Source organism: Mesoplodon mirus (genome assembly GCF_964341445.2).
Source record: "Mesoplodon mirus genome assembly, chromosome: 7".
NCBI classification, from domain to species: Eukaryota; Metazoa; Chordata; class Mammalia; order Artiodactyla; family Ziphiidae; genus Mesoplodon; species Mesoplodon mirus.
This window is the reverse complement of record NC_138983.1, coordinates 34,464,207-34,481,174: the sequence shown is the minus strand read 5'-3', so window position 1 is coordinate 34,481,174 and position 16,968 is coordinate 34,464,207.

The following is a 16,968-nucleotide window of genomic DNA, read 5'->3' as shown; positions in this document are numbered from 1 at the left end:
TTTACTTCTTTCCTATTTACTGACAAGTTCTTCAATAAAGAAGTATGCAATTGGATGAAAGCATTTAGTAAAATTTTTTTCTATTTTAATTTTCTCTTTGTTTATCATATTCACAGCTGCCATTTTCAAGGCTATTCTAAAGTGCAGTGTTTGGTGGTGTGATGAGGGTGGGGGAATGCATCCTTCAGCTGCAAATTATTTGGGTTCTAAATTATTCATAATGTTTATTGCTCAACCATCATTTATTAAGTAGCTGGTACCTGCATTTAATTTTTTCTGTAGATGGAGTGTTCGCTTCCCTTCCCTTCCCTTTCAACTGGGAGAAGCCTTCTTTTCAGGATTTCATTTTAGCTTGTCATTCTCTGAAGGGTATTTTAAATCCTCTCTTTGCACGTTGTATTTTCCCAAAGAATTTTGCACCGGAGTAATTTAGATTTTGCAATATTGTAAACATGCTTGTCCAAATCCTTTATCATGACATTTCAAGTCTTTGGAAGCTGCGCTCAAAAACATAGCCACTTGAGAAGACGTGAACATCTTTAATGAATCGATAACTTCTTCCTCTTTTTCCCATAGTTATGTGGTCTCTTCTGGGTTAAAAAAAAAAAAAAAAAGTTAGCCTAGGGCAGGCGCTGCGCAAAAAAGCTAAATTCAAAACCTCAGCCTTACTTTAAAAACTCTTCAGATTTTGTTCTTTCTCTACCTTTCTAATCATCTCTGATTACTTTCCCCATGCACCTGGTGTTTTAGTCTTATTGACTTATAAGCTATCCTCTGCAACCCTGCTTCCTTTTCTTATCTCTAGCTCTTTGCTCAAGCTGCTCCCTTCTGCCTAGAATATTCTTTGCCACCATGTAAACCTAATAAAAAAATTTTTTTGAAGCCCACTCAAATTTCACACTCTCCAAGATGCCTCCCAGATACACCCAGGGTTTTTATATGCCTTTCTTTTTCCTCCAGTATGTTTGTAACTCCATCAGAGCACTTATTACGATCTGCCTGGAATCAAATTTTCTCCATTTATTTCTCTGTGGTTATTCATTTAATTGTAAGCTCCTGAAGCTCAATTTAACTTTTAGTCATTATGGACTATGTGTTGCCAGGGTGAGTTTTAACTGTATGTGTGCTAAAAGAATCATTCTGCGCTGCCCATGCAATCTAAAGTTGAGGCTGCATTCAGATTTTGCGTATATCCCTAACATGGGCAAACCAACCTCTAGTATTCCTTCATCTGTAAAATAAGAATGAAATCAGCTTCTTTATAGAACTGTTGTGGAGATTAAATAAGATAATATTGTGAAAATGGTATGTAAACCATAAAGAGCAATATAAGTACCGATTCTGTGATCTCATCTCTTCTTTCTTTTCAGGCATTTTCTCTCTGTCCTGTGCTTTCTGAGTAGCATTTCACATGCCAAACTTTTTCTTCCCTTCATACACCCCCATTGAGCAACTTTGCCTTGTCTGTTTCTTAATTTAGTAATGCATATCTTCATTTCTAACTTATATATATTTAACATTTAGAAATTCAATGATACTACTGCTCATACTTCTTTTAATCAATGTAACACCAGTGTAATGATAAGGGGAGTTGTGTAATGGTTACACACGATAGTGATCAGAACAGTGGAGAGGTGCTTACAGGGCAGTGGGTGTATGCTGGTGATAGCTACAGAAAGCTGAGTTTTTCTAGTCCAGGTCTTGAAGACATAGGTTGTGATTTTAAGAAGAGAAAGATATTAAGCATACATAAATACTGTTGCGATTAGAATATATAAAGATCAGTGCATTTTTCATTTTACTATTTTTAGCACTGCTCCAAAAAAAAAAAATAGGCAGAGGAAGAAAAATAAGAGAAAAATAATAAAATGTAGATTAGTGTCTTCCTTGCCTATTATATAATTTAGCAAAAAAACAAAACAAATCACACAGCAAATATATATGTAATATATAGCTGGGCAATGAAGAGGAGATTAGAAATAAATTGTTTAAAAGGATGATGGTTAAGAGTAGATTGTAGTTCTCCAGGCTAGGCTTGTTTCCTTTCAAGTTCTCTTAGGTTTTACTGAGACCAAAGGCATCTTGGTCTTTTGAATATCACAGAGTACTTGTGGTGCTTCACAGATCATAGCTCTATCTGGTTCCCATTACCCCATTTTCATGGGAACCTGAAATCTCATACTGCTCTTGTCTGAACTCTTCCAGGGAAGCTTGTCATTATCCTCAGTTGTTGGATATCAACTGCCAGGCTCTTGTTTAATACTGCCTCCAAGCCCCACCTCTTTCTTCCTCCTTGTTCTCCTAGGTGCTAGCTCTCTTTTACTTTTTCTCTGTCTCAGATTGTTCAAATAATTATCCTGCTTAATACCTAAATGTTATAATATTTTTACATACAATGTCATATTACCCAAACACCTCCTTGTAATCATTGCCCAAATCTCAACTGTGCATCTGCAACTATCCAGGAAGAATATGAGACTTCATAATTCAACAGAATCTCTGATTCAGTTGGTTTCACCTGCTGTGGAAGAAATGCACTGGGGTTTAGAATCTACATTCTTAGCAGATTTTGCAAATTAAATAAATTCTCCTTTTTAAGTTTCCCCAACCATACTTCCATTGTCATATCCTGGTTCTTGTGTGAGTTATGAGTATTCAATATATTGTCTCAATATACAGGCTATTAGCAAAGTGAAATTAAGATTACTTTACTGAGGCAATGAGATAGCAATAAAGGAGCCCCAGATGTTTACTTTAGTGCCAACAAAGTGCTGTTGAAGCAGTGGCCTCTAGCAATATTTATATATTTTTGTAAAGCAACACTCACTGAATCTTCTAAGAAGTTGCTGAGTTGAAGATCTGCAGCAAATTTTGGCATCAAACTTTTTATTTCTGCACATATATTCTTCCCACTGACTCCAAGATGTCACTGAGAAAAGGGATAAACAACTTTTTATTTTTTCCTTTTAGAATTGTTAATAATTGGATCAAAAATCAGATATTGAGGCGATTACCAAGTATTTGGCATTCTAAGGTGTATGTCTTTAGAGACTGATTATCAAGAGGTAAATTGATAAAAGCAAAATCTAACTACATTTATGAAATCTATACTATGGAGCAGAGCAGAGAGAACTAAAACTGTCACTGACAGTTTTATCAAGTGATAGTGTTGCTTCAGAGGTCTTGTAGAGAATGAATCAAGACAAAATACTTCTGGAGAAGAAATAAGTTCTACCAAATTAAAAGAAAAAAAATTTGTATTGTCAGGCAATATTAAACTATCTTGGTCTATATTGTCCAAAAGCATATTATCTTGATCTCTATTATATTACTCAGCATATTGCTCCCACAATAAATAAGGTGTCAGCTGTAATTATAAGAAATTCTCAGTGGGATGAATTCTTTTGTGAAACCCTTCAGTGCTCTTTGATACCACGAAAAAAGTTGGACTTTTGTCCTGTAAATCTTTTAAGAGATGTTGGGATGTCTTAGAGATACTGCAGAATTAATCCAGAGACGAAAATTGTTGGGAAAGGCAGTCCTTGTGCATGTAGTCTTTTCACCCCCACTCAGCCACGTGAAAATGGTTATTGGGCTTGGAGCACTATCTTACCTAGAGATAAAGATCCTCCACATCCTGTGCCAAGCTTATCACCTAGCCTTTTCTTGAAGCATGTGAGTCATAGGGCACAATCCCACTGCAGGGTGGGAATGGGGTGCACACAGGCCTCGGAGAGGGAGTGATCTTGGTGGCAATATCTGTGCATGGGGTGGAAAGGAAACAGGATTGAGAAGATGGAGAATTCCAGTAAAGTCCTCAGCTGACCTTAAAGGTAGATTTAGAGCTAGGAAATCTTTCATATTTGTCCAAAATTGGATGGAGGGGGCTGGACCTTTATACACTTGAAACACTGAATATGCAAATGGCAATAGCTACACCATACATAACGATAGAATAATGACCAACAATCTGCAACAGTCAGCCCAAGAAGCCAACGCACTATTTGTAGCAACTAGTCCAGGGAGTCAAATAACCTCTGTAGCAACCTCTATAGAAAGGGGTCTCTGTAACAATTAACAAGAAGTTGATTCTTGTCGCACAGAAAAATGGAACACATTAATAATATTCATTGTTCGTTATGATGTAAATTTTTCCCTAGACTGAATGTTGAAAAGCTAGAAGCTAAATAAAGATGAAAAGAACTATCCCTATGCTAAATATTTTATCTTTGATCATTCATTCACTTTTTTTTCTTGCTATTTTCTGAATAATCTCCTCCCAACACACATTCTAGATTAGTTCTCTTCCCATTCTACACCCACTTTTCTCTTGGGTGATTTGCATAGTTATATTTGGGATTGAGGACAAACATGGTATACAAATGTGTGGGAATACTATATATGTATTTTACTTCACATTTGATCTGATTTTAAACAGGTTTTAGAATTCCTTCATTAGGAAAATAATTTATTGGGAGAACATTCATATTGTGATACTAGTTCAAAAAATTGTCATCTGACTGTCAGGAGGAGGAGAAGTATGAATTTTTCCCCATGATTTCCCCTTTTCATTGAGCCTGGAAGTATGAAACAAGAATATTGAATACTTGAATACAATTCTAAAAAGCATGTGGTTTCTTCATTTAATTTTTACAATTCAAAACAAAATTGCCAGAGGTAAAGCTCTGACTTACAGTCTATCACTTTAACCTATTCTTTGTGAAGTATTCCCAACTCACAAGTTATTATTTTACATGTGGATCCCCTATTAATGTAATGGAAATTATTTGAATAGAATACCTTTTGGGAAATTTATGCATCCTAAAAGCTTTATCCTCTTATTGTCCTGATTATTAAAGAAAATGTACACTAGAGAAAAGGAATTAATGGGGAGATGTATATTCAGTGATTAAAATAGGAATTGGAATGCCAGACCTTCTGGATTCATATCTTTGCTCAACCAATTTTAGCTGTGTGACTCTGGGCCGGTTATTCAATCAATCTCTGTTTCTTCATCTATAAAATGGAGATAACAAGCATTTCAGAGTTTTCGAGGAATAAGTAAATTAATATGGATTAAATCCTAAGAAAATTGCCTGGCTTGGAATAAGGACCAAGGACCAGCACACTACACAGCTCCAGGGGCGCTATTCACAATGATTTCTATGTGATTGGTGCCCTCTGGAACACAACATAATATGGGTAATGTGCCCTTTGCAGTTGTGTTCCACACAAGTGTTGGTAAGCTTGAGGAAAGTATAGCTTTTATATTATTGTGATTCATGCCAGGACCACTAGATGTCGTGGTTCACTTGGGACAGTACTGGTTTCTGTCTGTCATCCTTGCATTATTGGTGCCACTTGTCTATCCTGGAAGTGTTCTCATTTGAACAATAAATTGTATGGTCACTGTATTCATGGCTGTTTAGGTAAATCTTGTTAGTATATCTCTTGAGCTTTCATGATCTATTCAAATCTCAAAGTCTATTCCAGCAGACTCAGATAATCTACTTGGCTGAAAAGATCAATTTCTTTTTTGAAAAGAAGGTCTTTGCTTTAGTTCTGAAGTAACACAAAGATTTCCTTTCATTGTTGTTTTGTGTTAGTTTTTCCAATGATTTATATTCTTATTTTATTCAACTCTCTGTAAAATAGTATTTTTAGCATGGTTTCTTAATGTTATTGCCTGCAGTTTATTTATTTGACTGAGGTTTTAGCTTTCCTGTGTTACCTAGTCATCTGTGGAATCAGATCTGCTTCTGTTTTCCAGACAATCCAAGAACAATCTTTGATTTCCATGTCATAGTCTATATAGAAAATTATATTTGCATTTAAACTTAGGAAAAAAGATAGAAGGTTTGGGTGAGTCTACATGGAGTCTGTTAAAATAAGACACCACGTTTTATTTAGATCCTAAAATTATAAGGAAAAGAACTTTTTCCATTTTTGAAAATGAGCTTGCTTCTGTGGCTTCTTTTATAAATCAGATATTATGCTGAAAATGGTTATTTATAATCCTTAATGTTTGATAGTTGCCATCTGTGATGAATGTGGTATGTGTAGGTGGTAAGAAATGGCAGAAGAATATTTATCACTTTTGTTTTTTATTGCCTGGAACATCTTTCTTGCCACTAACAAAAATTCAGGTAATTTAAATTGTATTTCCAAGGGTGCAATTATTTTCTTTAAACTGTAAGGCCTCTTTTCTTTAAATGACAAATATTATATTGAAAGTTCTTTTTTTTTTTTTTTTTTTTTTTTTTTGCGGTACACGGGCCTCTCGCTGTTGTGGTCTCTCCCGATGCGGAGCACAGGCTTCGGACGCGCAGGCTCAGCGGCCATGGCTCACGGGCCCAGCCCCTCCGCGGCATGTGGGATCTTCCCGGACCGGGGCACAAACCCGTGTTCCTTGCATTGGCAGGCGGACTCTCAACCACTGCGCCACCAGGGAAGCCCTGAAACTTCTTTTGATAAACGAATTTTGATTCAAATTAGAATTTTTGATATAAAAATTATTCAAAAGTGTTGATTAAAATTTCCTTAAAATTCATTGATGCTGCTCAACTAGTTCAATGTTTTCTTTTGTTGTAATTTAATTTTTTACATTTACTTAGCCCAATCTTCTTCCCAATACTTCCCAGTAGGCCCTCCTTACCACTCAATATACGTTTAACATTTTAAAGTAACACTTTCTATATTTTCTTTTGTCAGCACAACATCATCTCTACTTGCTTGCCTTAACCAAAACCATCTTCTAAGATGGTAACTTCCCATATATCTCTTTTACATAGAAGCTCTTTACTGGTTTCTCTGGCTTTATTGAGAATTTTATGATTCATTTTATCTCTTCTTTTAGCATATCAATTATACTTCTTTTCAAAAGTTTTTTTTTGCTGGAGTTTACAATATTCATTTAAAATTACTCTAAGTCCATTTTCCAATAGTATTGTACCACTTCATGTGTAGTGAAGGTACCTTATAACAGTGTCCCCAATTCCTTTCTCTGGTCCCTTATGATATTACTGTCATTCATTTCTTCTATTCATATAATATAATGACCTAATGCAGGGGTCCCCAACATTTTTGGCACCAGGGACCGGTTTAATGGAAGACAGTTTTTCCACGGATGGTGGGCGGATGGTACAGGTGATAATGCAAGCGATGGGGATCGATGGGGAGTGGCAGATGAAGCTTCACTTGCTTGCCCACTGCTCACCTCCTGCTGTGAGGCCCAATTCCCAACCGGCTGCGGATTGGGCCCGGGGGTTGGAGACCCTGGACCTAATGTATTGCTACTCTTACTGCTTTAAAAAATGGTTCTATTTTCAATCAATTAAGGGTAAGAAAAATGAAATATTTTTTACCTCATTTATTCATTTCTCAGCACTCTTCCTTTCTTCATGTAGATCTAAGTTTTTGACTTACGTCAGAACTTCTTTTAAAATTTCTTTTGGGGTAGATCTGCTGGCAATGCATTCCCTCAGTTTTTGTTTTTCTGAGAAAGTATTTCTCTTTCACTTTTAAAGGATAATTTCACTGAGTGGAATTCTAGATGGACTTTCTTTCCCTCATTCAATCCCTTATGTGTGTCATTCTCTCTTTTTAATTTCATGATTTCTTAGAAGAAGTCAACTGTAATTTTTATAATTATGCTTTTTAGGTGCTATCTCTCCCTTCTCTGGTTTCTTTCAACATTTTCATGTTGTCTTTGGATTTCTGAAGTTTGAAGATGATATATATGTATGTGTGTGGAGAGGACAGTAATGGTGGTGTAATTTTTTTCCTTGGCTTTCTTTGAGCTTCCTGTGCCTGTGGGTTGGTTTTCATAATTATTTTGGAAAATTCTTAGCTGTTAATACTTCACATACAGATATATTTTGCTCCACACTCTCTCTTTTCTTCTCCTGGTATCCTAATTAATTGTATGTTATACTATTTGAAATTGTCCCACAGTTCTTGGTGTTCTGTTCTAGTTTTTTTCTATTCTTTTTCTCTTTGTATTTCCATTTGAGAAGTTTGTACTGACTGAACTATTTTCAAGCTCAGTAATTCTTTCCTCAGCTATATCTAGTCTTCTAAAGAGCTCATCAAAGGCATTCTTAATTTCTGTTACAGTGTTTTTAATTGCTAGATTTTATCTTTGTTACTTTCTTAGAGTTTCCACATATCTGCTTACATAACTCATCTATTCTTTTATATTATCTACTCTTCCATTAGTGCTCTTAACATATTAATCATAGTTAAATGCTTGTCTGATAATTCCAACATCTGTGTCATATCTGATACTAGTTCTGATGCTTTCTTTGTCTCTTCAGATTGTTTTATCTTGTGTTTTCACATGCCTGGTAATTTTTTGTTGAAGTACAGACATACTGCATTGAGTATTAGTAATTGAGTATATAGGTCTTCAATGTGAGGATTTATGTTAATTAAGCTGGGAATTGAACTATGCTTAATATTTAACATAGCTATAGGTCACTTAGGTTTCAAAGTTTTCAGGTGTCTTTAATTTTGTCTTCTATATTGACTTTGAGCTTCCCTAAGTACTCCTCCTCAAAGAAACGTGTCTTATAGCTCTTCTAGCTGTAATCCACCGTTATTATATAAGCCTTGTTGGTGTGGTACAGAGTAGGCTTTTGTCATGCAGAAGGTTCTGGGTGTATGTCATAAATATCAATAAGTGCTCTTCATCTTTCCCAACCAGAGTCATGAAAGACTTTCTTATATCTTTGCTTAGAGAACCTGGTGGATTGAGTGTAAAGTCCACAGAGTATGGGATTCCCCCTAAAATTATGGCCCCTCGGAGTTTCGCACTCTCATTATGGTCTGCACTTAGCCACCATCAACCAGTCTAAATTAACATTTGAGTATTCATATCAGTTTATTGCCCCAGGGACATGTGTTACAATAATCAGAACATGACTGATTCTCTGCATGTTTGTCTCTCCAGATATCAGGCTCGTTCTTTGTCCTGCAACCTCAGTTCTCTTATAGATTCAAGAAAATCTATTTATTTTCATTTTGTTCAGTTTTTTCTGTTGTAAGCATGGGGATGACAACTTACAAGTTCTTTACATGGAGGAACTTAAACTAGAGGCTGAGGCTATTACTTTTCACTTTCTTGAAACACAAACAAATTTTAAAAACCTCTCTTCATTAGCCCTCTTGACCTTTCCTCATACTTCTGTGTTATTGCCTGTTTTTGTATAATTTTTTATATAAGCCTCTGTGTTATTGTCACAGAAGACCTTGGAAGATTTTGGCAATTGAGTCATAGATTATTTCTATACCTCAAATTCTGTTGCTGTCAGGGTGATTTTATTGTCCATGTGGTTGGATACTAACTATAAGATAAATGTCTTGGATCAATGTCATTGAAGCCAACAATCTTTGACCCAATTTTTCTTATCTTAAATATACAGCTCTCTTTGCCACACACTACAACTCTCTAGTTATTGTGTTGTAGCAAATGTTAATACTTACACAGAAGCCAATTAAGTAAAATTGTAATTGGAAATCAACTGAGAATGAAAGCAGTAAATCCACCATCTTTCCGTGATATCTATAAGAACCTTTCAAAGTAGGGAGGCTTTGTGAGACTTTTAATAAATGTTGTTAATGAGCAAGGATGAGGGAAACTGAAATATGGACCAATAAACATAAATATAGACACTGTGTATAAGGTCCAAATGATTTCATTAGCTTCATCAACTACCTTATATAGAAAGTGTTTACTTCTGGGATGGATGTCTATTTATGGATAATATTCATGATTTAACATATTGATAAATATATTACATTTTATCAGGGACCCGTTTGGGGCCGTACCATCCTCTCAGGGCAGAGCGTGCCTTTTCCCGCTCGGCTGTGCATGCGGCCTGCATCTGCCTGAGCTTGCTGCCTTTAAAAATGGCCACCCAGGGAAGAGGACGGAGCCTCCGCGGTGGCCCCTGATGGGGCTTCAGCACTGGGCTCAGCGTCTGGCTGAGAGCAAACAGGCTGTCCCCACCCTTGGTGGGGGTCGCGGTTGGGCTGAAGTGGCACCAGGTCGAGCGGCCCAGGCGGCTGCTAGTGTAGTAGTTCCTTCCCTTTCAGGGTCTTAGGTAATTCTGCTTTATTTTACTTCCACTTGAATATCGATTTTACTATGAACAAAATTTCTACTAGGCTCCTTCAAATCTTATTTGTTTGATTATATCATTCATGTATTCAATCTTCATATTTTAGAAGACTTAAACAAAGGTCTATAAATGATTTTTCTTCAATTTTACATTCTTATAGCTTTACTCTGGAAGTAATAGAAAGAATAAGTTGTTTTAATGGATATTCATGAATGTAAAAAGAAAAAAAATCCTTATTCTGCATAAAAACTAAAAGTGTTTTAAAAGATAAACTAAACAAAATTTGGCTCATATTTACATTGTTAAATTATTTCCCTGACAAAGGTTATATATTAAACTGAAAGGTTATGTGGTGTTTATCCTGGAGATAACTTGTGTTCCTCTTTCCAGTGTAAAATCATTCTTAAGTTCAATTTCTTTAATTATATGAGAATGCATCTAATGTGCATTTCTGCTTAAATTAAAAAAAATGGTATTCTGTATACACAGATAGGACAAGTTGTACTTTTAATATTAACTCTACATCCTCTAATATCTATACACAAATTTATTTAAAGTGTATAGTTATGCTGTTTTGCAATTTCATGAGAATATTTAATATTGTATAAGCTTTGGGCTAATGTTTTAAATGTTAGAGAAAAAGGTAATCTAGAATACTTAGTTTTATTTTAGGAAATGTTGCCTTTCTTAAACAAACTAGAACAACAAAAATAAAGCCTTTAAAAGTTATTGGAGCCAAATAATATACGTAGAAAGACCAAGGTGTAACTTAGTCTCCACGCTCCCACTTTCGTATGGGCTAGACTTAGTGACTCACTTCCAAGTAATAGAATATGATAAAGAAAAATACTAACATTGTAGTGCACAAACCTGGTAAGCAATACTTTAACCAAGTGATCGTGGTCAACATCATTAGTAATATCAAGTAACCCCTGATATGATGTTTAAGAAGGGCACTTCTCATGTTCTTTCCAAAAACTTATAACCCTGGTGTAATCATGAGAAAAACATCAGACAATTCTAATTTGAAGGACATTCTACAAACATCCTTGACCAGTCTTCCTCAAAATAGTCAAGGTCACAAAAAACAAGAAAAAACAATGATACGGACAAATACTAGGGCCACTAAGGAGGTATGATGACTAAATGTACTGTGTTATCCTAGATTGGGTCTAATACAAGAAAAGGCATTGACAGGAAAACTGGTCAAATCCAAATAAAGTTTGGAGTTAATTTATAATAATGTACCAATGTTGGTTTCTTAGTTTTTACCTATAAAATGTGTATAATGTAAGATGTTAACAATAGGAGGAACTGAAACAAGATGAGGGATGTATGTGAACTAACTGTAAGATCTTTGCAGTGTTTGTGTAAATCTAAACATAGCCCCAAATTTAAAAATATACTTTAAAAAACAAAAAAATTAATGGAGTAAACTCAGTAATGGCTGCCATGAAATTCCTTATGCATGTAAAACTATTTCATTGATTTCAGGAAATATTTTGGATGTAAGTTAAGCCTTATATATATAAAAATATTTCATTGATCTCAGGAAAGATTTTGTATGTAAGTTAATTCTTTAGTTCAAGTCAAGAAGCCTTGAATTCCTATTATCTAATTATATCACATTAAATATGCCCTCGTTAGACTCAAATCTAAGTTTCAACATGAAGCCTAGTTGTCAACTTAAACTGACTCCTTATTTATTCAGCTTATACAATGATTATTCTCCTGAAATGTTACATTTCTACATTAAAAAGAACTTTAAAGGCCACCTAGTCTAAATATCTGTTCAATATTTGTTTTACCCATGTCCATTTCTCCAAAAGGCTGTCTTATTTGTATAATCCTTTGTAGAGATGAAGTTTCCATTCATATAATATAGCACATTAACTGATTGGATAACTGTAATTATAAGACCACTCTTTTTTTAAAAAAATATTTATTCATTTTTGGCTGTGTTGGGTCTTCGTTACTGCATGTGGGCTTTCTCTAGTTGCGGCGAGTGGGGGCTTCTCTTGTGGAGTGTGGGCTCTAGGGCGCACGGGCTTCAGTAGTTGTGACGTGTAGGTTTCAGTAGTTGTGGCATGTGGGCTCAGTGGTTGGGGCTCGTGGGCTCAGTAGTTGGGGCTTGTGAGATCTAGAGCGCAGACTCAGTAGTTGTGGCTCACAGCCTTAGTTGCTCCGTGGCATGTGGGATTTTCCTGGACCAGGACTCGAACCCATGTCCCCTGCATTGGCAGGCAGATTCTTAACCACTGCACCACAAGGGAAGTCCCCTAGACCACTCTTTATATTCAACAAAACTGATTTTCCTATAGCTCCCACCAAATGGTTCTGCCTTCTGGGTTCACACAAAACAGGTCTTATTTCTTTTCTACTGAGCATGTCTTCCAGTTTTTGAAGACAGCAGTCATTTCCCCTCACAAGTCTGTTCTGTGGACAGAGCACATAAAATGATTGTTAAGACTATTTCTAAGTTAAAAAAACTATGAGGTTCATTGATCTCAATTTTATTCTGCCAAAATATAACCTTTGATTCCTTCCCCTACCAAATTTATTCCTCCTATGTTGTCCCAGTCTCAGTAAATGGCATTACTCTCTGATTAAGCCAAATTCTAAGATTACTTTTTGATTGCTTTTTCCCCTTTCTTTGTACTTAATCCATAGCCAAGTCCTGGAGAGTTAACCCACAAATATATCCTTTTTTCTGTCTTCACTGGTACAAACCTAGTCCGAGTCACCGCCATCTCTCACTAGGTCTAACTGTTCTCCCTGCTTCCATTTTGGCCCTTTTACAACATACTTAAAAAAAAAACACGGAACAGATAATGTCTTTCTTCTGATTAAAAATATCACTTCTTAGAATAAAAATATAAATTTTCATGTGAATCTATAAGGCCATATATGTTTCTACTTCTTTTTTACTTCTCCAGAGTTCCTTTTTGTTGACTTTCTCTTTCATCACCTTGCTCCAGACACACAGACATTTTTCCGTTCCCGAAATCTGCCAATTTAGGTTACTTGACTTAGGACATTTTAGGGGAGTTGTTGAGTGCTGTTTTTCCTTATCTTCACGTGCTTAACTTCTTGTCCTGATTGTTTCAGCATATACATCCTTAAGGAAGCCCCTGACCTCCCAATCTAAAGTAACTCCCAATCATTATCACAGCACCTTGATTGATTTGCCTCCTTTGCTAGAAAGTAAGTTCCATGAGAATGGGACTGAGTCTTCCATGTTACTATTGAATCTCTAGGACTTGGAAGAATATCTGGCACCTAGTAATATTCAATTATACTGAAAGAGAAAAACTGCCTAAAAGCAAAAGGATAAATAATGAGTAAACTGTTAATGGAAGTGATGGACTTGGCTGTTGTATATTTGAATGGAAGGTTGCATTAGATAACCTTGAAAACTTTAATAAGCTTAAGACTCTGTGAGTCTATGATTTTGAAACTTTATCTTAGAAAGCTTTTTGGATGGCGATATACCCTAATGGTGCTTATGGGCTTGGAAGTAGACTGTTCAGGCTTCTCACATTTACTAAGTTGTGATCTCAAGCTATTCACTTAACTTCTCTTTTCTCAGGAATCTGATTCATAACAAGGGAACAAGGATGATAGTGTCTCTCTCTAATGACTATTGAGTTGATTAAACAAGAAACAAAATATAATACAGATACAATGCCTAGCACAGTGATTTCCAGATAATGTGTGATGAATAGATGTAACTTTTAAAAATTCTTAGTTTTATTACTTTATACTGAACTGCATAAAAATCTCAACTTTGCATTGCTAAACCATTTTCAATAATGACCTTATTATGTTATCCATGATGGTTATGTGGCCCACATGGGTTTCCTAAAAAAAAAAAAAAAACAACATAATTGCAGGGCTATATCCTCATATCTGGTCTTGCCCTTTGTTTTCTCCCAGCTCTGATGAGCATTCTGTGCACTGTATGATATACGTCTATCATGGAATGTATCATAATATATCTTGGGTCTCTTTCACTTTTATAGCATCCTCTAAAGACTCATCATGTTTCTGTATAATTATGAAGCTATACAACCTTATTGAGGTTATATTTATGTGGTTTAAATATAGATGGGAAAGTGTTTAAGGGACAACAGCCCCAAGGCAGCAGATGGCTAATGTTTTTTCCAGTATTTTCCTAAGTTGCAGAGACTGGCCCTAAGTGTTCTTGAGGACAAGAATTTAAGGTAGACACAGGAATGTTATCAATATATTAACAGACAGTTCCTTTTAAGGAATACATATTTTTCTAATGCTACCACAGTTTTCAAGATGTGCTAGTTTAGTCCTATGGAATAACTTACTTGATATCTTTGCCTGGATCACATATCAGAAATATTACTACTCAAAAAATAGTTTTTATGCAGAGCAAGATTATAATGTATATGATATTCTCAATATGCATTAGCTGTAAGATACTTCTGTACTGGGCCTTAAAAATTGGTATTGCGGAGAAATTAAAGGAATATGAATAAAAATATGCAGTTGAAATATACTCTTAAATAGTAGAGCAGTCTACTTTTATGAATATATAAAGTCAAATACTTTTTAAGATTAAATAAAACATATATATTTGATATGGCTGGAATATGTTATTAAACATTTGAATAAAGTTGACTGGTCTGGGGGAAGATTTTTCAGTCATCCTTCCTGTATGATTGTATAATTATAAAGCCATTTAAATTTTCTGTTGAATTTTAAAACCAAAGTATTTTTATATGGGTCATATATTTCCCCTTGTAAGAAAGGAAAAAAATAAAGATTTTGTTAAATGATGTTGAATATTAGCTTATTTAGGTGATGACAAAATGTTTGAATGATAAAAGTTAAAATACAAAAGTAAAAGAAAAAAAATTTTACCTATTCAGATGCCTTGCATAATTGTAATAAGCCAATTAAAATACAAATGGAAGATATTTTAAAATATGAAATACTACTTCAAAGGTTGAAAGTAGTCCTTGCACTTTCCCAAGTGTTTTACCTTTCATTATTTTTTAACTCAGGATCATATTCAGCCCTGAGAATGTCTATTAGTGTCAACAGAAAGGGATTCTTAGCCTTAAGGCTTGTCTTCTAAATGGTAAAAGTTCATCCAGACTTGATTTAGTACTTTGGACAGAGCCAAATGCCTACTGTACATAGTTTCAGGATGAGAATAAAAAAAGATTGAGATCAAGGATATGTCACAGTCTTTATATAAATACAGAATACCTATAAACACATAAACTGGTTTATTGTTTATTGGGCTGTAACGTTTTGCTAAGTGTGTGAAGGTATTGGAGGAAAGTGATTTTAAAGCGTTTTATTTTTCTCAAAACGTTTGAAAAATTAAAGAAACTCCTAAAAAGGAAAGCTTTATTTCATTAAATTACTAATTTTTTAACAGTATGTCACGAATATTTAAAATTTATATCAATTAAATTAAATGAATATAATAATACAGGATAAAATGGTTAATTTATGAACTAAAATATTTCACTGAAGTAACTAATTCTAATTATATGAGGGGAATCTCAACAAACAAGATCATTTTACATAGATTCCGTTGGAAATTGCCTGAACTACTTAATTAAAGAAAAGCTGGAGAACAACAATCAGCTCTACCCACCACCAGTCCCTCCCATCAGGAAACTTACACAAGCCTCTTAGATAGCCTCATCCACCAGAGGGCAGACAGCAGAAGCAAGAAGAACTACAGTCCTGCAGCCTGTGGAACAAAAACCACATTCACAGAAAGATAGACAAGATGAAAAGGCAGAGGGCTATGTACCAGATGAAGGAACAAGATAAAACCCCAGAAAAACAACTAAAGGAAGTGGAGATAGGCAACCCTCCAGAAAAAGAATTCAGAATAATGATAGTGAAGATGATACAAGACCTCGGAAAAAGAATGGAGGCAAAGATCGAGAAGATGCAAGAAATGTTTAACAAAGACCTAGAAGAATTAAAGAACAATCAAACAGAGATGAACAATACAATAACTGAAATGAAAACTACACTAGAAGGAATCAATAGCAGAATAACTGAGGCAGAAGAACGGATAAGTGACCTGGAAGACAGAATGGTGGAGTTCACTGCTGCGGAACAGAATAAAGAAAAAAGAATGAAAAGAAATGAAGAGAGCCTAAGAGACTTCTGGGACAACATTAAACACAACAACATTTGCATTATACAGGTCCCAGAATGAGAAGAGAGAGAGAGAGAAAGGACCAGAGAAAATATTTGAAGAGATTATAGTCGAAAACTTCCCTAATATGGGAAAGGAAATAGCCACCCAAGTCCAGGAAGCCCAGAGAGTCCAATACAGGATAAACCCAAGGAGAAACACGCAGAGACACATAGTAATCAAATTGGCAAAAATTAAAGACAAAGAAAAATTATTGAAAGCAGCAAGGGGAAAATAACAAATAACATACAAGGGAACTCCCATAAGGTTAACAGCTGTTTTCTCAGCAGAAACTCTAAAAGCAAGAAGGGAGTGGCATGATATACATCAAGTGATGAAAAGGAAGAACCTACAACCAAGATTACTCTACCTGGCAAGGATCTCATTCAGATTCTATGGAGAAATCCAAAGCTTTACAGACAAGCAAAAGCTAAGAATTCAGCACCACCAAACCAGCTGTACAGCAAATGCTAAAGGAACTTCTCTAAGTGGGAAACACAAGAGAAGAAAAGGACCTACAAAAGCAAACCCAGAACAATTAAGAAAATGGTCATAGGAATATACATATCAATCATTATCTTAAACATGATTGGATTAAATGCCCCAACCAAAAGACACAGGCTTGCTGAATGGATACCAAAAAAA